Source organism: Mastigoproctus giganteus, chromosome 7, assembly GCF_048544385.1.
Source record: "Mastigoproctus giganteus isolate SK-2022 chromosome 7, ASM4854438v1, whole genome shotgun sequence".
Taxonomy (NCBI): Eukaryota; Metazoa; Arthropoda; class Arachnida; order Uropygi; family Thelyphonidae; genus Mastigoproctus; species Mastigoproctus giganteus.
In genome coordinates, this window is record NC_143581.1 from 163,614,040 (window position 1) to 163,635,002 (window position 20,963).

The following is a 20,963-nucleotide window of genomic DNA, read 5'->3' on the forward strand; positions in this document are numbered from 1 at the left end:
TTAAATTTGCACTCTGGCAGGTCCTGCCACCTAGTTTCCCGAGATTTCAGTGGCTAGGACTTAAAAAAAAAAAAAAAAAAAAAAATTGCGTGGGGATATTGTGCTAGAATTGGAAAAGCCAAAATGGTGGGCGAACAGTGTAATTTAGATACTGTTTTTTTTTTTTTTTTTTTTTTTTGACGTGTGGGGCATTCGCTTGCGTACAGATCGATTGGGTTGGGGAGAATGAAGATTGGGGGATAAAGACGGAAGAATGAGGTCAATAGGGAGAACGACCCGAGGTGGAATCAGTGGGGCATGCCCATGCCCCACCAGAGGGAAGAGGGGGGGTTGGCGAGAAGAGGAGGAGGAGTCAGCGAAGCCGTCACCTCCCCCCGCCGGGGTGAAATGCAGTAAACTTTTAAATTGCTGGTTTGGTTCCACATGTCTATGTTAATCAGCCTTTTCGTATTTGAAACGAACAAAGACGAAGAATCGCTCTACTCTTACGGACTTGCATACGGAAGATTCTTTACGGTTGGCTCTATCACAGTATATCCCAGATTTTGAAAGCTTGGCAGACGACATTAAGACACAAACTTCACATAAATTAAAAATTTAAATACGTATGAATTTAAGATAAGAATTCTGAATTGTATTTAATTTTCAAATTTATAAACAACATTTTTCAATACAGGAACTCCCCGACTTACGTAATACGGGACTTACGGAAATTCGATTTTACTTAAGTTTTTGCCGGCCGGTGCAAACTTACAAAATTTGTCGAACGTAGGAATAAATGGAGTTATCGTGAAAATATCGTAATGTGAACCCAATAACACTGTTTTCATTATTATTTATTTTATTTTTGTTATTCGTTCCTTAGAAGTTGAAAATTTGGCTATATTACTAAGCTATTTATCTCTCTAAAAGGTCATATTTATAATGGAAATTGCACTACCCTTTCATCGTTATCATATGTTCCGTTATAAGAATCAATTTTGAACGCCTTTGTGATATTTTTGTAAAGCACGTTTCTGTAGGTCACGACCAAAAAAAAAATAAAAACAATTTGCACTTTCCCATTTATTGGGCTTTTCTGTTAGTGCATCTAATTATAAACGAGTAGTAAACTCGATCTTTTTGAATTTGCGATAATACCGATAACTGTAATTGTGTGGGTTTTTACGCTATTATGGTGAAATGTGTTAATCTTCACTGAAATCTTCAATCATATAAAAAACACATTTTCAGAAACTTCTCTTCATTTCTATTTACATATTATAATGATGAAGGGGAAAGAGACCAACGGAAATTGCAAGTGCCAGGAAACGAAACAAAATTCATTTAGAAATGAAGATGAAAATGATTAAGAAGTACGAAGCAGGACAAAGTTTGTCATCTATTGCAAGGGAATTAGGTATCGCTGCTTCAACAGTGAATACTATTTTAAAGGACAGTGCGCATATAAAAGAACATGTCAAAGGATCAACTCACTTAAGATCGATAGTGATCACAAAACAGCGTTCAGGTGCTGTATCGAAGAAGGAACAGCTGTTAATGATGTGGATGGAAAATCGGATTCAGAAGCTAGTGCCCCTGAGTCTAATGACCATTCAGGCAAAAGCAACAAGTATTTATAAATATATTAAAGATAAGTACTGTGAACCCCAACCCAAGTTCGTGGCATGCAACGAGTGGTTTAATAGGTTCAAGCATCGCGCTGGTTTCCCCAAAGTTAAACTATGCGGTGAAGTCGCCAGTGCCGATTCTGCAGCTGAAGATGGAGGTGGCTATTCAACGCAGCAAATTTTTAACGCTGACGAGGCTGCTCTGTATTGAAAAAAAATGCCGGATCGAACATACATTGTCAAAGAGGAAAATACAATGCCAGGTTTCATGACATCAAAAGATAGGGCCACGCTCTTGCTTGGGGCTAATTCAGCGGGAGATTACAGATTAAAACCACTGCTTGTATCATTCTGGAAATTCTCGTGCATTTAAGGGCATCAATAAAGCCACCCTACCCGTGCATTTTCGATCGAATCAGAGAGCATGGATAACAACATCTCTCTTTGAGGATTGGTTTAAATGCTGCTTCATTCCCGGGGTTGAAAAATATTGTGAAGACAACGATTCCTTTCACGATTTTGCTTCTATTAGGTAATGTTCCTGGACATCCTATGCATCTAAATGATTTCAATTCGAACGTCAGAGTCATATTTCTACCGCCAAACACGACTTCACTCATCCAACCTATGGATCACGGTGTTATTTCGAATTTAAAAGGATACTATTTACCCAAAACATTTGCTCAGGCATTGTTTGCAGTAGACGATGAGAAAAATTTTACGTTGAGAGAATTTTGGAAATCTTACAATATTTACCACTTCATTATTAATAAGGCCTGGGCGGAAATTACTAAAAGTTGTTTAATTGGCGCGTGAAAGAAAATATGGCCACTACACGTAAGCGGCTTCAAAGGATTTGAAAAAGACCAATCATATGAAGAGATTACAAATGAGATTGTAAAGGTTGCAGAGCTACTTTAGTTGGAGGTTGATGCCAAAGATGTGGAGGAGTTAATAGAGGAAAAAGAGAAGGACTTATCTAACGAATAACATATTGACTTGTAGGCAGCAATAGCGAAAGAAGAAAATGCCGACGAAGCTCAAGATGAACCAAATGAGCAGCCGAGACGCTTCATCGCCAGCCGACCGGGCTAGCCGGCTGGGTAAAGTGCCTGCCTGGCAACCCAAAGGTCGCGGGTTCGAATATCCCTCCTCGGGCTTGCATCAGAGTACTGCAAAAACCTTGGGAGGTGCATTATGGCCACAGAAGCCGATGCGCCAACAACTAACTAAAAAAAACAAAACAAACAAAAACAGCTTCATCGCCAGAGAGATAGCAATGGCATTTCGTGAAATTGCATCGGCAATGGCGAGGTTTGAGAAGATGGATCCTGACAGCGAACGATTCTTAAAAATTAACAGAGGGGTGGATGACATGCTTGCTTGCTACAAAGAAATCTACGATGAAAGGAAAAAAAGCCACCGTCCAGTCAACCATTAATATGTTCTTTCGCAAGGTTGAGCGGCCGACCCCCTTCTAAATCTCCACAGCCCTCAACCTCCGCAGCGGCGTACTTATCAGCTGAAGACGTCGATTCTGGCAACGATGTTCGAGAGGTAAAACTTACTGACGTTATGCCTGTCTCCTCTCTTTTTTTGTAATTTTATAATTAAAAATTTTTTTTAGATTGCACGCTTTGTAATTTTTCCTGCACGTGAGATAAGAAATTGAATAAATACAATAAATAATTCTATTTACATGTTCGTCGAACATTTCTTTTTTGATTCAATCAATTCAGCGAGCACAGTTGCGAGTGCAGCACAAGCATGGGGGAAATTCCCCGACTTACGTAGAATTCCGCGGAACGCAACCCTTACGTAAGTTGGGGAGTTCCTGTATACGTTGATTAACTTTTTTTCAACATGTGCAATGTAATTCTTGAGATAGTAGATCGCGGCACATTTTGAAGAAAAAAAGTAGATCCCATCACAAATTAAGTTGCCCCCCCCCCCTGCTATATGTGTATCCAAATACTTGTTCGAAATCGCCGAGCGCCATCCTCGTGGGCAGCACAGTTAGTATAATCGCTGTCCTCTCCGCACTAAAATTTAAACAGAAGCTAATATCCATCCAAAGAATTATGTTATTGACAATACTGAAGGTTGGCAAAACAGTGTCGACAAATGCTCTGCAAGTTATTGCAGGAACCCTTCCGTTGGATTTGGCAGTCTTATACAAAGCATTTTGCGATTTTTTGCGTAATGGGAGACAGATATCGTTTATGGGTGTTATTAACGATTTGACAGTCGGAATTAATCAGGAAAAGAAAAATATCATGCTGAAATTAATTGAAATTTGGCAAACTCATTGGGATAGTAGCCTGACTGGGGTATGGAGGCCTCATATTTGATTACAGAGCATGGCTCCCTAAGAAGTAAGTTATTTCAACTAGGATTCGAGGAGCAACCATTTTGTATATGTGGTAGTCTTGAAACTTGGGATCACATTTTATATGATTGTCCGTTATACGACGATTTTAGGGGTATATTAAAAAATATACAGCCAAATTTTAACAGGGATTTTGAGGCTGTGTGGCTGTCTTCTGTAGAACACTTATTTGATTTTTCAAGAATATTGTAGGCAGGTGTTTAGAAAAAGGAGGCTAATTCCAATTGTTACTAATACCAGCTAGTTTTAACTGTACACTTTTTTGATTATTATTTTATTTTGTTATCATTACTTTTTTATTTTATTTTATTTATTTTTATTTTATTTTATTATTATTATTTTATTATTATTATTAATTTAATTAATTTATTTATTTATTATTTTTATTTATTTATTTTTTATTTTATTATTATTATTTTATTAGTATTATTATTTATTTATTTATTTTATTTTATTTTATTTTATTTATTATTATTTTATTTTTTTTTTGCTTGCTCCCAGGTGTGTGCAGCCTGGGAGCAGGACTGCTGGCACCTACCAGTATTGCACTACTCTGGTGGTTGCCGGAATATAGTGCAATGTGCACTGACGGATTAGTAGACAATACACTACATAACATAAATAAATAAATATTCATTTATTGCAAATACAGCAAGCCCATCACAGCACATGGCTAGGGGCAGGTAATAATACAATGGAAATTACATAAAATAATCGAATATATGTACATACAAGATTTCATATAGACATTAACAATGACTAGGAATTTTAGTTATGAATTAAAAAAAAAAAAATGCAGAACAGGACATTTATTTGGCTTTCAGTTGAAATTACTGGGTTGGATTATTTTTCTTCATTTTATCGGAGATCTGACTCCTGTAGGCTTCAGAATTGATTAACCTGTTGCAATCAATGTTGTGATAATTTATGAGGTGAAGGGATGCATTGGGGAACATTCTGTCCATTTGTTTGAGCCTGGAGAGGTTTGATTTGAATCGCTGGTTTCTTGAATTTTCCCTGTTGGGAGCAGCTATTATATTGGCTAAGTTTGGTGCGTCGCATGCAGAAGTGATTAACTTTTCAAGAAGCATGACTCCAGACTCGCTGATCATCTGTTGCAGAGGCTTTGTTTTTAGGTTTTCATAAAGCTGTTGCCTGGATATTGTATGGGGAAAACGAAGCTTACTATTTGAGCCATCTAAGAACCCAATATTCTAGGGCAAGGAATTTCTTGACGGTTACTTGAGGAGCACCAGACCAGATTTCGGAAGCGTAGGGCAGAATGGGAAAGATGCATCTTTGAACATGCTTAATGACTGTTTGTCTGTCTTGGATCGCTGCTGTTTCTTGTTTAACCATTTTGCTTTTTGAATTTTTTGAGCAACATATAAATAGTGGGCATTAAAGGAGAGATTTTTATCAAAAACAACTCCAAGGTCTTTGTGAGCATAAACATTTGGGATTGGGACATCTGCAATTTTTATTTCTACGTGGTTGGGTTGTTTCTGAAGGGAATAAGTAATTTGAGCAGATTTGCTTGCATTTATATTCAAATTGAGATCTTTCAGGTACTTGATGATTTCACAAATCTGTGAATTCGCATCATTGATAACTTTGCGAATATCATCACTGGCTTTGGAGATTATAAATAACTTTAAATCATCGGCATATGCCAGTAGATTTGGATTTTCTTGTAGAAGTGGTTGAAGAGATGCTGAAAATATCGTATTGGAAAGAACGGCTCCTTGAGGAATGCCTGTTGAGGTTGTGACGAGAATATTGTCAGTACTAGTGGGAAAGAGGAGAAGTCTGCGATTTCGGCTGTATTGAAGATAGGAAATAATCATTGTGTCAACGAGAAAATGATTTTTTAGTATTTGAAAAGCTTTTTTAAGATCTATGTTGTCGAAAGCACCTTTGATGTCAAAATAAAATACATCGCATTGTGCCTTATCTTGAAACGCAGTTTGGATGCGTACAATGGTGTCAGCTAGGCTTGTTGATGTGGAGCGCCCTCTAGGACCAAAATGCATATTGACAGGTGTATTAGCGAAGATTGTATGTTGAAGATATGGTAGCGTGATTTTTTCAATAATTTTAGTAATTATTGACGAAACAGCAATTGGCCGATGGCCGGGATGGTTATTTCTGCAAGCTTTTTTTTAGGAATCAGCATAATCCTGAAAGTTTTCCACTCTTGGAAGGAATGGCTGGGAGATGCACCTGGAAATGATATGCACTAACGAATCAATGATGTATACACTGGACAATCTAATAATAAAACCAGAGATGCCGTCAGGACCTTCACTACTATCAGGGCGTATTTGGTTAACTGCACGCTGAACTGTATTCTTGTTCACAAGTTGGTTAATTAGCAGGGCTTGACCCGGAGACACATCATGTTGCACGTTGTCTGCTTGTTCATAAGAATTGAATGCTATAAATCCGTTTTGTATACCTTCAGTGCAAATGTCAGAATTGCTTGTTTCCATATTGCATCTTATCCATTCAAAAACTAGATCATGCTGTAAGGTAGCTGTTGTTTTTGTAGAAAGTGCTCTTTTGTTGTGCCTTAGCGTGGACATAACATAATTTTTGTATGACTGAATTTTTTTGAGTTGAAACAAAGCTCTGCTCTTTTTATATTTTATGTGTGCTGATGAAGTGCCGTATTTCTTCCACTGTCTGCGGCATTTTTGCTTATTTTTAAAGTATGGTTTCATACTTTACGTGGATACAGGGGTATTAGGTGGAGGTAGACGTGTGTCTGGGTGCCACTCTATACAAGGATATATATAATGAAAAATAATAATGAAATGTCCTCTCCTCACTGGGTGGAAAAGACTTGAGTTCGAACCCTTCAATGACGCCAGAAATTTTTATGTATCTTTTTCACGACGTGGCTGAGTTAGTCGGTCTCAAGCCAGGGTAGCATAGTTTGTTTTTTTCTCTTCGAAATTTTAGTTTTTTCAACTAACAAACTGCAACTCGACAACAGAAAACACGCAATTTACATATATTATATATGGCGCAATGTGGTCTAAGTCGCTAATTCCCCTAAAAACCTACAACAACCAACCAACCGCTGAGGCCCGTTTCATATGCATTTATTTTGGAACTGAACGAAATGCATTCTGCAAGTTCGACTTATACTTGTGTGCTGATATAACGTCCATTAATCATTAATAACATTGTCGATATTTCATGTAATTATCCTGTGGTTCGCAATACTTTTGATAAAGTATGCAATTAACCGTTCAGCATTATGCCGTGCGATAAACCTATAATTTACTATTATTTTTTTTGGTTAATATTGATACATATGAATATTCAGTTAAGAATAAGAACGTTATTAGGACATGATGGCAGATGTTTATCATATCGAAGAAGCTGAGACTAGATTAGATTATTATTTCATCTTATCTGAGAGAAACTATGAATTTTTGGACACGTGATAAGGATAATAAACTGAGAGAAAACGATCCGGTTGACCCCGCCCTACTTGTGGCGGTGTGCAGTGAAGTAGGAAGTGACACATTACTAAAACAGTATCACATCTAAACACGAAGGGAAAGCAAATAGCCTCCTTTCCAGCGTCTCTTTCTCTAAATGGGGGCCTTAAACAGTTCGGTTAAACGTTCTGCTGTGCATACTTACACTGATGGCCGAGCTGTTACTAATGACCTCTAAGTAGCTTGACGGGTGATATATGCCTGCACGTGCACCTCGGTCATGAGAACAGCCTCATCACTATGGCACGATCTTCAACTATAAAAGAAAGTGAATTCAGTTTTCCTCGTCTCTGCAGGATCAGGGTTCTGCAACTACCTGAAATAATTTGACTGGATGGGAGAGTATAATATGTAATTAAGGTTTCCTCATGTAGTCGACTGGTTGTGGCATTTCGGCTACTTCCTGCATGCGAAAAGCCCTTGTTCATCTCGTATACAATTACTTCTGTGGTCATTACTGATGCACTCCGAAAATACTTACGCGTGAAAAATGTTAAGACGCGGGCTTTCTTCTGTATGAGGTGTGTTATAGGAAATAGCACGAAACTGACCATGTGTGTGCTTGTATGTATATTAAATGAAATTTTTAATGGATCTCAAAATGTTAGTATAAAATCGAAAGAATGATAAATTCCCTTTTTTTTTTTTAAAGATAAAATAAACCTCAATTATTTTTTAAATAAATTTCTGTACGTAAATTGGCAAAAGATTCATTATTGCAGTGGTCAACCTTTTTTGGCCGCACCCCCCCCCCTGGAAGTTCGGCAATGTTTCAGGTCCCCCCCTCCTAAGATTATCTTAGGTACTGTATAGACGCTAAGAAAGGGACAGTTTTCTGTTTTTTGCATGTGTGTACTTCATTATAGTGGAACCAAAATATAATCGCTACTGAATATAAAATATAATCAGCAATTTTGCTGAAATTCAGTGTCAAAGCTGATAACTGGCAACGAATGTCTGCTGAAGCGTTGTCTGTTTCTCTTTTTTGATTTTGTGTCGCAATATTTGGCAAACGTAAGTTCGCATAAATAAGTTGCCATAAACGGTAAAAGTTTACGAAATGCTTTGTTGGGGAAAGAATCCAACAAACTAGCCCAGAACCAAGATAGTGGAACACTAAAAAAACTTTCCTTGGAGTGACGTTATCAATCAGTTCTTCTTTTGTGGATAGGAGTCCTATCCACAAAAGAACCGAAACTCCTCTGTCCTATCATAGGTTGTTTGTTGTTTGGTTTTTAGGAGCATTAGCAACTAAGGCCATATTGCTCCGGGAATATGCGGTGTTCATTCCCTGACCTTTCCGCATCCTCCGTATTTGGTGGTGACGGGCTCGAACCCCGGTCTAATCAAGAAGCGTGTGCTACGCACTGCTGCTCCTTCCCACCTGGCTACGGAGGCGGCTCTATCATAGGAGTTTCGGTTTTTCAAGGATGGGCTAGCTATCCAGCTGTAATTTTCAAAATCTATACTAACAAGAAAATATTCTTCAAAAGAGATCGACAGTTGTGTGATGTAGTCAATTATTGGTTTCTGTAAGTCTGACTCTGCGGAGATATTTTTTCAACAAGACAGGTAGTAAACGTATCGAAAGTCTCATATATCCTGCTTCAGCCCTCTTTCTCCTAAGAATAATTTTATCTTTGATTGCAGAGGTTTTATCATTAACCATATAAAGTGTCGTGTTTTTACCTCGAAGTGATAGATTCAGTGCGTTCCATTTGTCAAATACACGTTTATCGGCAAGGTATGCAACCTCTTGTGAATTATAATCACTAGACATAAAATCAATGAATTTCGGCAGTTTATCTCGAGTTGTTTTTCTTGTGGCTTCAGCTTTCCGATCAGTAAGAAACATTACAATTTCAGAGCGTAATTCAGAGAATCTCATCATCACTTTACCTCGACTCAGGCAACGTGCTTCGGTGTAAAAGGGTAAGCAGCGTTAGTCGCTGCCCCTTTGTCGCAGATCTACCGAAAAAGTCTTGTATTTCAGCCACTAGATTCACATACGATTTCTATTAGTGTGGTAAAACTATCTTTCAGTTTTGCAGGAATTTTTTTCACAGCTAAATTTTCCCTTCAGAGTACACGGTTACTACTTTAACAAGAAGTGCTACTGCCTTGATTCTCGAACAACACCTGAAATGGGATCCTGCATAGCCTTGGCACCGTCAGTACACACGTCATTGGACTTCTTCAAGTCGAGTTCATGAGCACAAAATGGCTGTCAATTTTTTCAGAAATATCAGCACCTGTTGTAGTGATTTTTAAATCGTCATAGATAAGAATGTCTTCGCACAGCTCACCATTATACAGGTATTGAACAAATACTAACAACACAGCCAGGCTACTGACAGCAGTGCTCTCATCGAGTTGCGAGGCAAAATAAGGCGACAACTTAAGTCTACGAATTTCATTGAAAAGATCTGCTGAGCAAAGTCAATTTCTTCTTTTTTACAGTGTCATTAGAGAGAGGCACCTGTTTTATTTTTGCTGATTCGTTGGATTCGAATATTGTCTCGCACAGTTCAAAAGCGCATGGCATTATCAAAATTTCACCAATAGTGTGGGCCTCTCCTTGACAAGTAATGCGATAGCTCACTTTCAGTGAGGCTTCTAATAATTCTTTTTTACGAGTCACAAATACAGATTTCATCAAAGAATTATTTTTTTATGTAATATTTCTTTTTCTCTTCGAAATAAGCAAGGGACTTACTTACCGTTCAAGTCTTGATGATTTTTTTAAAATTGTCTCATCAATAGAGAGGGTCTCATACAGTTATTGTTGAGTTTCTATTCACATATTAAACAGAGGAATGTGATTCTGTTCACCACCACAATAACAGAAGCCATATTTCAAATATTCATATTGATAATGTCTTCGTTTTTTTTTTTTTTTGTTCTTATCTGGAGCTGATTTGCTTGTAGACGAACTTGGTAAATGGTCATGATTAGACTCGTCACTTGGTCTGTCATATTGAGGTGTTCTCAGAGCTTGTTTTCGCATCTTTTCTCAGAATTTTTTATGTTCGCTCCATAGAATCTAACTTTCTCCTTGTTCTTCTTACTAAAAATTTATCCATGACAGTGTGAAATAAAAATGAAAAATAATCACGCAAAAAAAAAAAAAAAACCACCAGCACAAAGCTTTTCTGGGACTCGTATATACTGAACATCCGTATTTCTAAGAGGGGAAAATAGCTAAAAATTGGCTGTATATTCGCTTCGATATAAAATTCGGTTGCATACTCCCTTCAATATAAAAATCGGTTGTATACTCCCTTCGATATATTCAGTGTTTAGTTACCTAGTAATTTTTGTAAACAACAGGACTCGTCAGTGAATAATTACTGTAAATATCCAGTTTCTCCCCTCAGTTGGAGATACAGTAAAAGAGTATTTCAGCGGAATATTTGGTGAGTATGGGCTTGGTACACCTAGGGTCCTGAGATGGATATCATCATTCTCTTCTCTTTCTTGGTGATTCCCTTCTACTTCTCTCTCTCTCTCTCTCTCTCTCTCTCTTTCACACACACACACAGGGTAATTCAGAAATTTTTTTTGGCTGGTGCAGCACAAGCCTCAGGCTTCCTTGCACCATATGGCTAATAATAATAATAATAGTTGCAATCAGCTATCTCTGGAGGGGAATATGGCTACCGTTACTAAGGTAAATTTTTGTAAATAATAGTATATGACAGGGGTGGCCAACTTAATTTGTGATGCGACGACTTTTTTTTCTTCAAAATGTGCCACGATCTACCATCTCAAGAATTTCATTGCACATGGTTAAAAAGGCTACTCAACACATATTGAAAAAACAATTCAGAATTCTTATTTTAAATTCATACGTATTTAAATTTTTAATTTATGTGAAGTTTGTGTCTGAATGTCATCTGCCAAGCTTTCAAAATGGGGGATATACTGTGATAAGGCCAACCTTAAAGAATCTTCTGTATGCAAGTCCGTAAGAGCAGAGCGATTCTTCGTCTTTTTTGTTTCAAATACAAAAAGGTCGATTCACATAGAAATGTGGAACCAAAACAGGAATTGAAAAGTTCACTGCATTTTTTTACATTTGGATACTTTACTCGGCAAACATATTTCTAAAAGTCTTTTTCTGGCTTTTAGGAAAATATCGTTTCGCAATGTTTTAATTTCATTTTCAAGTAATATTTTCTCCATGAGAAAAATCTCAGCGATTTTTTTTGCAGTTTGTTTCGTATCTAAGTCGACATTAAATGGATAAGAAATATATTGAACAATGTCTTCAATTGTTTTAAAATCACTGAATCTGGTTTCAAAATCATCCACAACTTTCTCAATTTTAGAAACATATTTCTCACTATTAAATTAAAAAACAGGATATTTTTGCAAATGATCTTGCATATTTGCAAAATGATCGATTTTTTTTTTCTTTGAGATCCTTAGCCATTGCCAAAAATTGATATTTACATGCAGAAATATTACTAATCATGTCACCCACATTTTTAATTTTTCCAAATTCAGATCACTTTAATTCACTGGTAAAATCTGACAAAAGAGCCAGATCACACAACCACTCCGTATCTTGTAGCTGCTGATAATCGTCTCCCTTTGATCAACAAATTTTTAATTTCATTCAGCAAATTTCGAAATCTCTGTAGAAACTAACACCGACTCAGCCACCTCACATCTGTGTGTAATATCAAATCTGATTCATTTTCATCGAGTTCCATTTTGAAAAGTCTCCTCTGAAGAGATTGTTCTCTGATGGAATTCACGATTTTGAAAGCTGTCCATGACACTTTTAGTATTTAATCTTTTGCTGGCTAACACTTTTTGGTGGTTGATATAGTGGTAACTCAAAAAATCTGGGAATTCGTCATCCTTTTGGCACAATGCGATGAATCCGTTAAGATGCTCTGTCATTGCTTTAGCTTCATCTGTTGTTATTGATACGAGCTTAAATAGTAGTAATTTAATTTTTTTCAATAAAATTTTTGAATGCGTTAAATATATCAAGAGTTCTTTCTTTTAACGAAATGATACCCAGTGTGCAGTTCTTCTCTAGTGGCAGAATCATCGAAAACCATACGAATAAAAACGAGCAATTGAGCTATATCACTGCCGACTGTAGATTCATCCAGTTGTAAAGAAAAGGACACAATTAATAATATCAGTACGCATTTGTTCGCACACATTTTTACTCATTTTTTCGATGCGTCGCACTCGCATCACAGTATTTCGAGATAATTGCAGATCTTGAAGAGCACTTTTAATTTAATTTTCGTTCTTAAAATTTTCAAAAAGAGAATCTGTTGTTTCTAAAAATGCGTATTTGACGATTGACCATCAGAAAATGGTTTGCATATTTTTGCAAGAAACGACTCACTTTAAATGAGTTACTGCTTTAGATTGTAAATTAGGTGTCATGAAGAAATTTTGTTGTGCGAATAATCTGGATTTAATTTCTTTTAATTTATTTTTTTCTATGTTATCAAGTTGTACATTTGATCGCTTTTGAAAGTAAACCGTTCAGTAATGGTGAATTTGTTAAAAATTGTATGAACAAATTTTTCCAGAGAATGAACAATGATACCAGACATTAGTTTGTCTCGACAAACAATTATTCGAAGAGTAGTGTTCGAACAACTTTTTGGAAAACATAAAACAAATGAAATATTTTATTGTGGCACTGGATGACAGAACTGATGTAAAGGACACAGCCCAACTCCTTATCTTCATACCTAGAATTAATGAAAATTTTGTACCAGTTGAAGATTTCGCTGATCTACTGAGTATGCACGGAACAACTACAGTTGAAAATCTTTCTGAAAAATTTTGCCAATCTATTGAAAAGTTAGGATTAAATATTAAAAAGCTGGTTGAAGTCACAACTGATGGTGCAAAAAATATGATTGGTAAAAACACTGGGCTTATGGGTAGAATAACCAAGAAAATGATACATATCGGAGATGAACCTCCGATTGGAATTCACTGCATTGTGCATCAAGAAGCTGTCTGTGGGAAAGTATTGGATCTCCAACACGTTACGAATGTGATTATTTCCACTGTAAATTTTATAAGATCTTAATCACCGGATGTTTCAACAGTTTCATTCAGAAATCGAAGAGCTGAATACGAAGCTATAATATTACATAATATTACATAGTGGCACAGTGTTATATCGTTTCTTTAAACTGAGCCATGAAATTGGTATTTTTATGACAGAAAAAGGGAAACCAATAAAAAAAACTATCAAATATAGAGTGGCTGTTTTTGATCTTGCAATTCTTAGACACTTCTAGTCATTTAAATGCTCTTAATTTAAAACTACAAGGGAAAGAAAAATTTGTCTTTAATTTGTATAGTAACATCAAATCATTTCAGAATAAGTTGTTATTATTTAAATCCAAAATTGAGCAAGACAGTTTAGTTCATTTTGAATGTTGAACCTAGCTAAAAACACATATTTGCAAAAAATCATTGCTTCTTGTTATTACAGTTCCTTTTTGACGAGTTTGAAAGTCGATTTGCTGATATAAGATCCCATGAAAAAGATATAAGCTTGTTTGAGAATCCATTTACTTCTATGGCTGAAAACTACAATCCCAGCTTGCAACTTGAAATTATTGATCTTCAAGCTAAAACATGGTTAAAAAATAAGTATATGGACTTCGAAAATAAACTTGAGTTGAATGATGCAAAGCTCTCCATCTGAAGATTTTCCGCTAATATAATAAAATGGCTACTTTTTTTCGGATCAATGTATGTTTGCGAGCAAATGTTTTTTATGCATGAAATCAAATAAATATTTAAAAAGAAACAGAATAACAGATGAGCATTTTCATTCCGTATTCAGAATTAGGGTCACAAATTTGAACAATTATCTAAAAATATCCAGCCTGAATCAGTTCATTAAATGTTAAGGTTTGTTCAGTAAATGTTATTGTGTATTTTGTTTAATAAAATTTTTGAATATTTTAAATTTTAACTGTATCATATTTATTTATTCACCTTGATACTGAAAAGCAGTGATTCTTTTCAGGTTGTAAATTTTCTAAAGTAGAACCCTAGAGGACTCTACTAATATTTTTTATAAGAAACAAAAGTAAAGTATTTTTAAAAAAACAGAAGTCATATTTTATAATTTTAATAAAATCTAAGAAAAAAATAAATCACTGACATAGATTTGTTGCACATAAAAGTGTTGCGAATTTTCATTTTTTTTATATAGCCTGAAAATAACAAACGGTAACATTAAAACAGGAACATCCTTTTACATGTAACAAGATAGGGACAATGCAAAACTAATTTTTCTCGAATTACTCAGTGCGGCCCGCGAAACAAAATGCAAAAGCATAGAGAAACAGATAACTTCGAAGGAATGCTGATAATGTTTAGCATACGTACGCTGAAAGGACAGAATTCATGGAATACCTGATTCATGGGCAACGCGACGCTGTCACTCCTGTCGCTAGTGGACGAACCCATCGCTTGGTAGGTATATAGATACACTGCATTCACGTAGACGGTAATTCGATGTCAGTATGTTTAAACGTTGTGAATTAACCAACTTTGAAAGAGGGATGATAGTGGGTGCCCGACGCATGGGTCACTCTATCGCGGAGGTGGTGCAGAAATTGCACTATCCCCGTTCGACAGTATCAAGAGTATATCGGGAATACGCCATTTCCGGAATAGCATCTTATCGTGGACAAAGCTGTGTGCGGAGAAAGGTGGTGCATGAATTTGGCCGTCGACGTCTGTTTCGCATTGTTTCAGCCAACCGGAGAGCGACAGTGGCACAAAACACCGGCGAGGTAGGTGTTTTGTGCCACTATGTTTTGTTAATGGATGAGGCTTATTTCACTCGGGAAGGCTTATTCAATCAGCACAATGCTCATGTGTGGGCTCACGACAACCCACACGGTGTGTGCCCCCATGTAGCACAACATCGCTTCGCAATAAATGTGTGGGCAGGTATGGTCGGTGACTGCTTAGTCGGCCCATACCTGTTACTATCCCGCATGAACTCCGCTAAATATCGGATCTTTCTTGAACAAGTTCTACAAGGGTTACTTGACGATGTTCCAGCAAATGTGAGACGCAACATTTGGTTTCAACATGATGGGGTGCCTGCCCATTATTGAAGGTGTGTTCGTGACCATTTGAACAGGCGTTTTGGGCGTCGATGGATTGGCCGTGGTGGACTCATTGCCTGGTCCCCACGCTCACCTGATTTATCGAGCCTTTATTTCTTTCTGTGGGGGCCCTCAAATCTATCGTGTATGAATCGCCTGTGGAGACAGAAATGGATCTCGTGGCGAGACTCGTCTGCGCTGCTGCTACTGTCAAAGAAACTCCAAGTGTGTTCGACCGTGTCCGCCAATCCATGCTGCGTCGGTGTCACGCATGCATTGCGTCTCATGGTGGAACCTTCGAGCATCTGTTGTAACATCATGAAATGCATCCATCTCGTCTCTGCTCATTGTTAATATTATGTCAAATAAATGTTTGCCACTAATTACTGTTCGTGCCATTATTTCTGCTTATTGTGCCTCTGCTACTACTTTCCCGTGACGTTTCCGGTTATGGGTTCCTATGCGATTCACATTCCTTTAGATGTTACCTACCTCCCCTAAATGTTTGTACCAATATTTTTGAGACACCCTGTATATATACACGTGTGTGGGCCTGAAAATGGGCAGTAGAAAAAAGGAGTGTGGCAGAGAAAATGGAAATTGTAAGACAATATAAGCGAATGTATTAGAACTAAAGTACTTATATGGTTGCATATATGCTCTCGTATCCCTGAGTAATAGATTGAGTGCTTTAGGTAAATGAATTGTGTTAATTAATAGGATAAGTTAAAGTTGCGATAACGTTAGGGAGAGCAGAGATAGTTAATGCTTCATAGAAGGGAAAATTTTCGTAAATTAAGAAACCTGACACTTATAGGATGTTTTTCGTACCGAAGGTGGAAATTAAAGTAGATCGCAGCTTGTTACACACCTCTAGCCAATATCTTAAGGGTATTTAGAAATAAGATAAGTGAAATTTTGTATTAAAACTGAATTGGAATGTCTTCAAGAGTAGAAGATTCCCATAATGTTAGAAGGAATTATATATATTAAGTAAGGTAGCCTAACCTGTTATAGGGCAAGAATAAACAGTAGAATTGTTAAGTATGCCTATATTGTTCACCAAGAGAAAGTAATGTGGTAACCAGATTAGAATCTGCTGTTATAATGTTCGAGCTGTCTTCATTTTGAGAAGTATTTGTAGATATTGTACTTGTGAAGTCTATAATATGTATTATATGTACTTGTATATATTATGACATCTGTGTATCTCATTAATTGAGTAAGCATATTAATAGAGATAGCGAAACAAAATAATAAGACCTCCACCTCACAATATACGTTGCTTCAAGTTGAACAGTAACCTTTTATGTGGAACAGTATCAAAAGATTTAATGCAATCTGTTTATGAATATACGATGTAAAAATTATTATTATTATTTATTTTATTTTTTTTTTTTAAGATGAACCGTTGAACTCTGTCAAGAGCGAACGCTGCAGTTCGAACCGGCCTTAGGTTTCTTTTAAAACCCCACTAATCGTTATTTCGCATTCGATCATTTAAATAAGGCTCTTGAATGACATATAATTTAAAGTTTTATCGTGTCTGTGTACCTTTTAGATTTATATCAATTTCAAGATGCTTTACTAATTGCTAATTCTCTCTCTCCTTCTTCATTTTTATGAAATTTCGTATACAATTCCCAGAAATTACAAAAGAGATGCAAGAATTTTTATGGGATAGTAATTTGTCCACAGCTAGTGATATTCTGAATAACGCACAATGGAATTTGAGGCAAAAGTTATACTTAACTATGAAAATATCTAAATTTTATATTAGCAAATTTGTCAATTTTTTTCCCACAGAAATTTTCTATTGTATGAAAACCCTTATCTTAAGGCTTTATTAGAAAAATTGCGATTTGAATGTAAATCATCAAAGATTTGCTTCCAGTTATCATTGCAACGAAGATCTTCATGCGAACAATCTTTCTTTCTCTTCCCTTTCTCACTATTTCTTCTTGGATACGATGCGTGACACAACCCCCACGCTAGCTGATTAGTTTGTACCACACCCTAGTCCGGTCTCAGCCCTCAGATACTATCTGGGCTAATGGAGCCGTTAGTGAGACCTGCTCTCATCCATGAAGTACCGGTCCGTATCATACGGCGTTCCAAATAGGAGCAGAATACGCCTCAAGCTGTCTGCAGGCTATCGTGGGAGCCATCTGCTAACATTCGGGTAAAAGTTACACACAAAAGCCAAACTACGGCACATCTCGTCGTGAACGTGAGTTCTTGTTCCGGTATACTTACAGATTACTAAGATTGTCTTGTAGTACCGCCACTGTTGTTGGTACGCGATAACCCTTACTAGAGGTAGGAACACTTCTGGCTCAAGAGAAAGCGTAGCTTTGTTGCTCTTGGCTTTTAATCACAGGAGACCAACATCATCCCTTTCCCTTGGTTCACTAGTGACAATCTTAACAGAAGAATAAATGGAATGGGATAAGACATCTAGGAAGGTGCCCTATGGGAGAAAAAAGTAAGATAGCAACGGAGGAAAAATTATCTCGTAATGATACGGTAAATTCTCCAAAGAAGAAGTTACACCGAACAACAGATTCGGTGTGAAATAATGCGAAATACAACAGCAACGAAAAGTAAAGGATACTCGTGTTTGTTAATCAGAGAACCTACAGAGTGGTGTAAAGGTCGTTGCAACGAAAAGGTCTGTTTATGTACATATCCGGTTGTGTGAACTAATACTTGCAGTTTATCACAACGACTGGTACGCTTACCAGCTTATTATTACTCATATTCAGAAGAATGACAACAACGACTGGTACGCTTACCAGCTTATTATTACTCATATTCAGAAGAATGACAACTTCTGTCAGTGACAATTTTAAAGAATGTAGTTGTCTTTCACAACAATCCCTGTTTATATCCTTGTCATGAACACTTGCGTCCACATTTCATATATTCAAAGGCCGCCAATTATTTTAAAGATCGTTCCATTTAGTCGCTACAAGGTTATCTCGGCAGATTTGAAAAAGAAAAACTGGTTTACGTGATTTGCTAAGTTAACTTCGGAAAAGCTGCAGGAACTTTCAGTTCTGAAGGTTCTATTTCGGAATTTTCCCATTCAACAATCTCCACTTCTGTCCTCCGGTCGATTCGGGAATGTAAAAAAGAAAGATAGCTGGAGATGCAGTAAACTAAGTGTTAGAAATAGTGGAAGTGTGTGCGTAACAAATTGAGAGGAAATGTGCGCCTTACAGGATAATATTTAGGCAACTTCTTAAGAAATTATACCAGAAATATATTCACTTAACGCACACGCCTAACACATACCCGTAGCACGTGTTTGGAACGATAATAATGTGGATCAGTTATACCTGATGACTCGCGCCTCATCTGAAGTCCAAGAGCTGTGTCACAACCTCTGTAACGCTATAATAATTACTTGGACTGAATCTGAGCGGTCCTTTAGTTCTTCGGTAGGAAGGAGTTGTTCTTGAACCACCACTACCAGGCACTCAAAATCGAAGATGGTGGGGGAGGCGATACCAACTTATTTTAGTTTACAAAACTGATTTATTCATTTAAAAAAGGACTCAAATTAAAATTCCAGTAATACGCAATTAAGTAAAACGTTAAGGGACCAATAAAAAGTGACTGAAACCAATGTTAAGAAGGCTTCACGAATAGGTTGTAAGGTCGCTAAAATATTTTTGCATTCTCCAACTACGACAAAATAAAATTATTAACCAGCATTACAGGCACAGCTTAACGTAAAAATAAAATATGAACTCCTTTTAGGCGGGGAAATTTCAATGACGAACAGTGTATTCAGCAAATTTAGAGGTTGTGTAGTTATGAGCAAACTGAAATTTGCTACTAACTGCATCGGTCAGTTCTTCACAATATAGGCAGGTACAGGAAGGGCAACCTGTTGTACAGGTAGGGCAACTCGTGGTGTCCTACCTATACAACAATACAAGAAGTTGAAGTCATGTGTGGGGGACCCAATTAGATCTTCGATTGTATTGATCGTACCGTATTAATTTATAAATTACAATCTTATGGTACGACTCACAATTTCGGTTTGGATGGTCTGAGGGCCCTGACAGATATATTTTTAGAGACTCTGAAACGGTGAATGGAACTCTCCACTACGAAATTCTGAACAAGTTTGTTCTTACCTGCAATGGAAATTCTTTGGAGAGGGAAATCCATATTTGTATCAACGTGACAACGTTCGGTGTCACAAAGACAGGTCGGTACAATAATAGTTTGAGGAAAACAGTGTGGTGATCCTGCCATTTTCAGTCTACATCCCAAATTTTAATTCAAATGAACACCTTTGGGATGCTTTGGAAATATAATCGACAGCCTGAAAAAGTCGTAATACAGTAATATAATGTTTCAATGCCATGTTATACAAATTATCTAAATACTGGAAATGGAAGAATTTCATATGTAAAAACTTAGAATCTATTTATTAGTAACAGATCTAAATTTATCGTTTCGTGGATGTTTTCTCCCCTTTTCTTCAGTGATTGTAATTCTGCTTTTACACCATCACAAAAGTCACCAAATGACCAAGACTACAGATTGTACAGTTTTGCACGGAGAAAGTTGCTTTGGGGACAAGACGATATCGTGTTTTCTTTAGTGACGAATCGCGTCTCTGCTTGGGATCTAATGATGGCATGTCAGAAACAATCCGGGGACAGAGGTAATACAGCCTGCATCAGCGAGCGGCATACTAGGCCAGTACACCTGTAATCATGGTATGGAGAAATATCGGTTGCAAACTTCTGGTCGTTATTGATGGCGCATTAACGACAAAGCATTATGCTGAAACCGTCTTAAGACATGGACCAGTGCTTCTACTCTTTATACTCATCTTCCCAAACGTTGTTTTCCAGCAGAGCAATGCCCCATCCACATACGGCCTTCATATCCAGACACTTTCTACGTGATGTGGATGTGTTTCCTTGGTCTGTGCGTTCACAGACCATCGAGCACATTTCGGATGGAACGCTGATCTCCACTTCTCATCTCCCTGCCACTGTTGCCTAATTCACAGCACAGGAATCATGGCTCAACATTGCCCAAGATGACATTCGCGATCTTTTTGATTCCCTACCTCAACGCGTCGTTTGACCACTTGTATCGCTGTTTGTGGGGACCATAATTCATATCGATGTGCACCGCATATTCGTAACTAAAGACTACTGAGCTGATACACGAACTTAGTCATTTCTTGTCTACATTTATATCTCTCGCTTTATTTATTTTAAGATAAGCATTAACTCGAACTCCTTTTAGGCGGGGAAATTTCAATGACGAACAGTGTATTCAGCAAATATTAAAT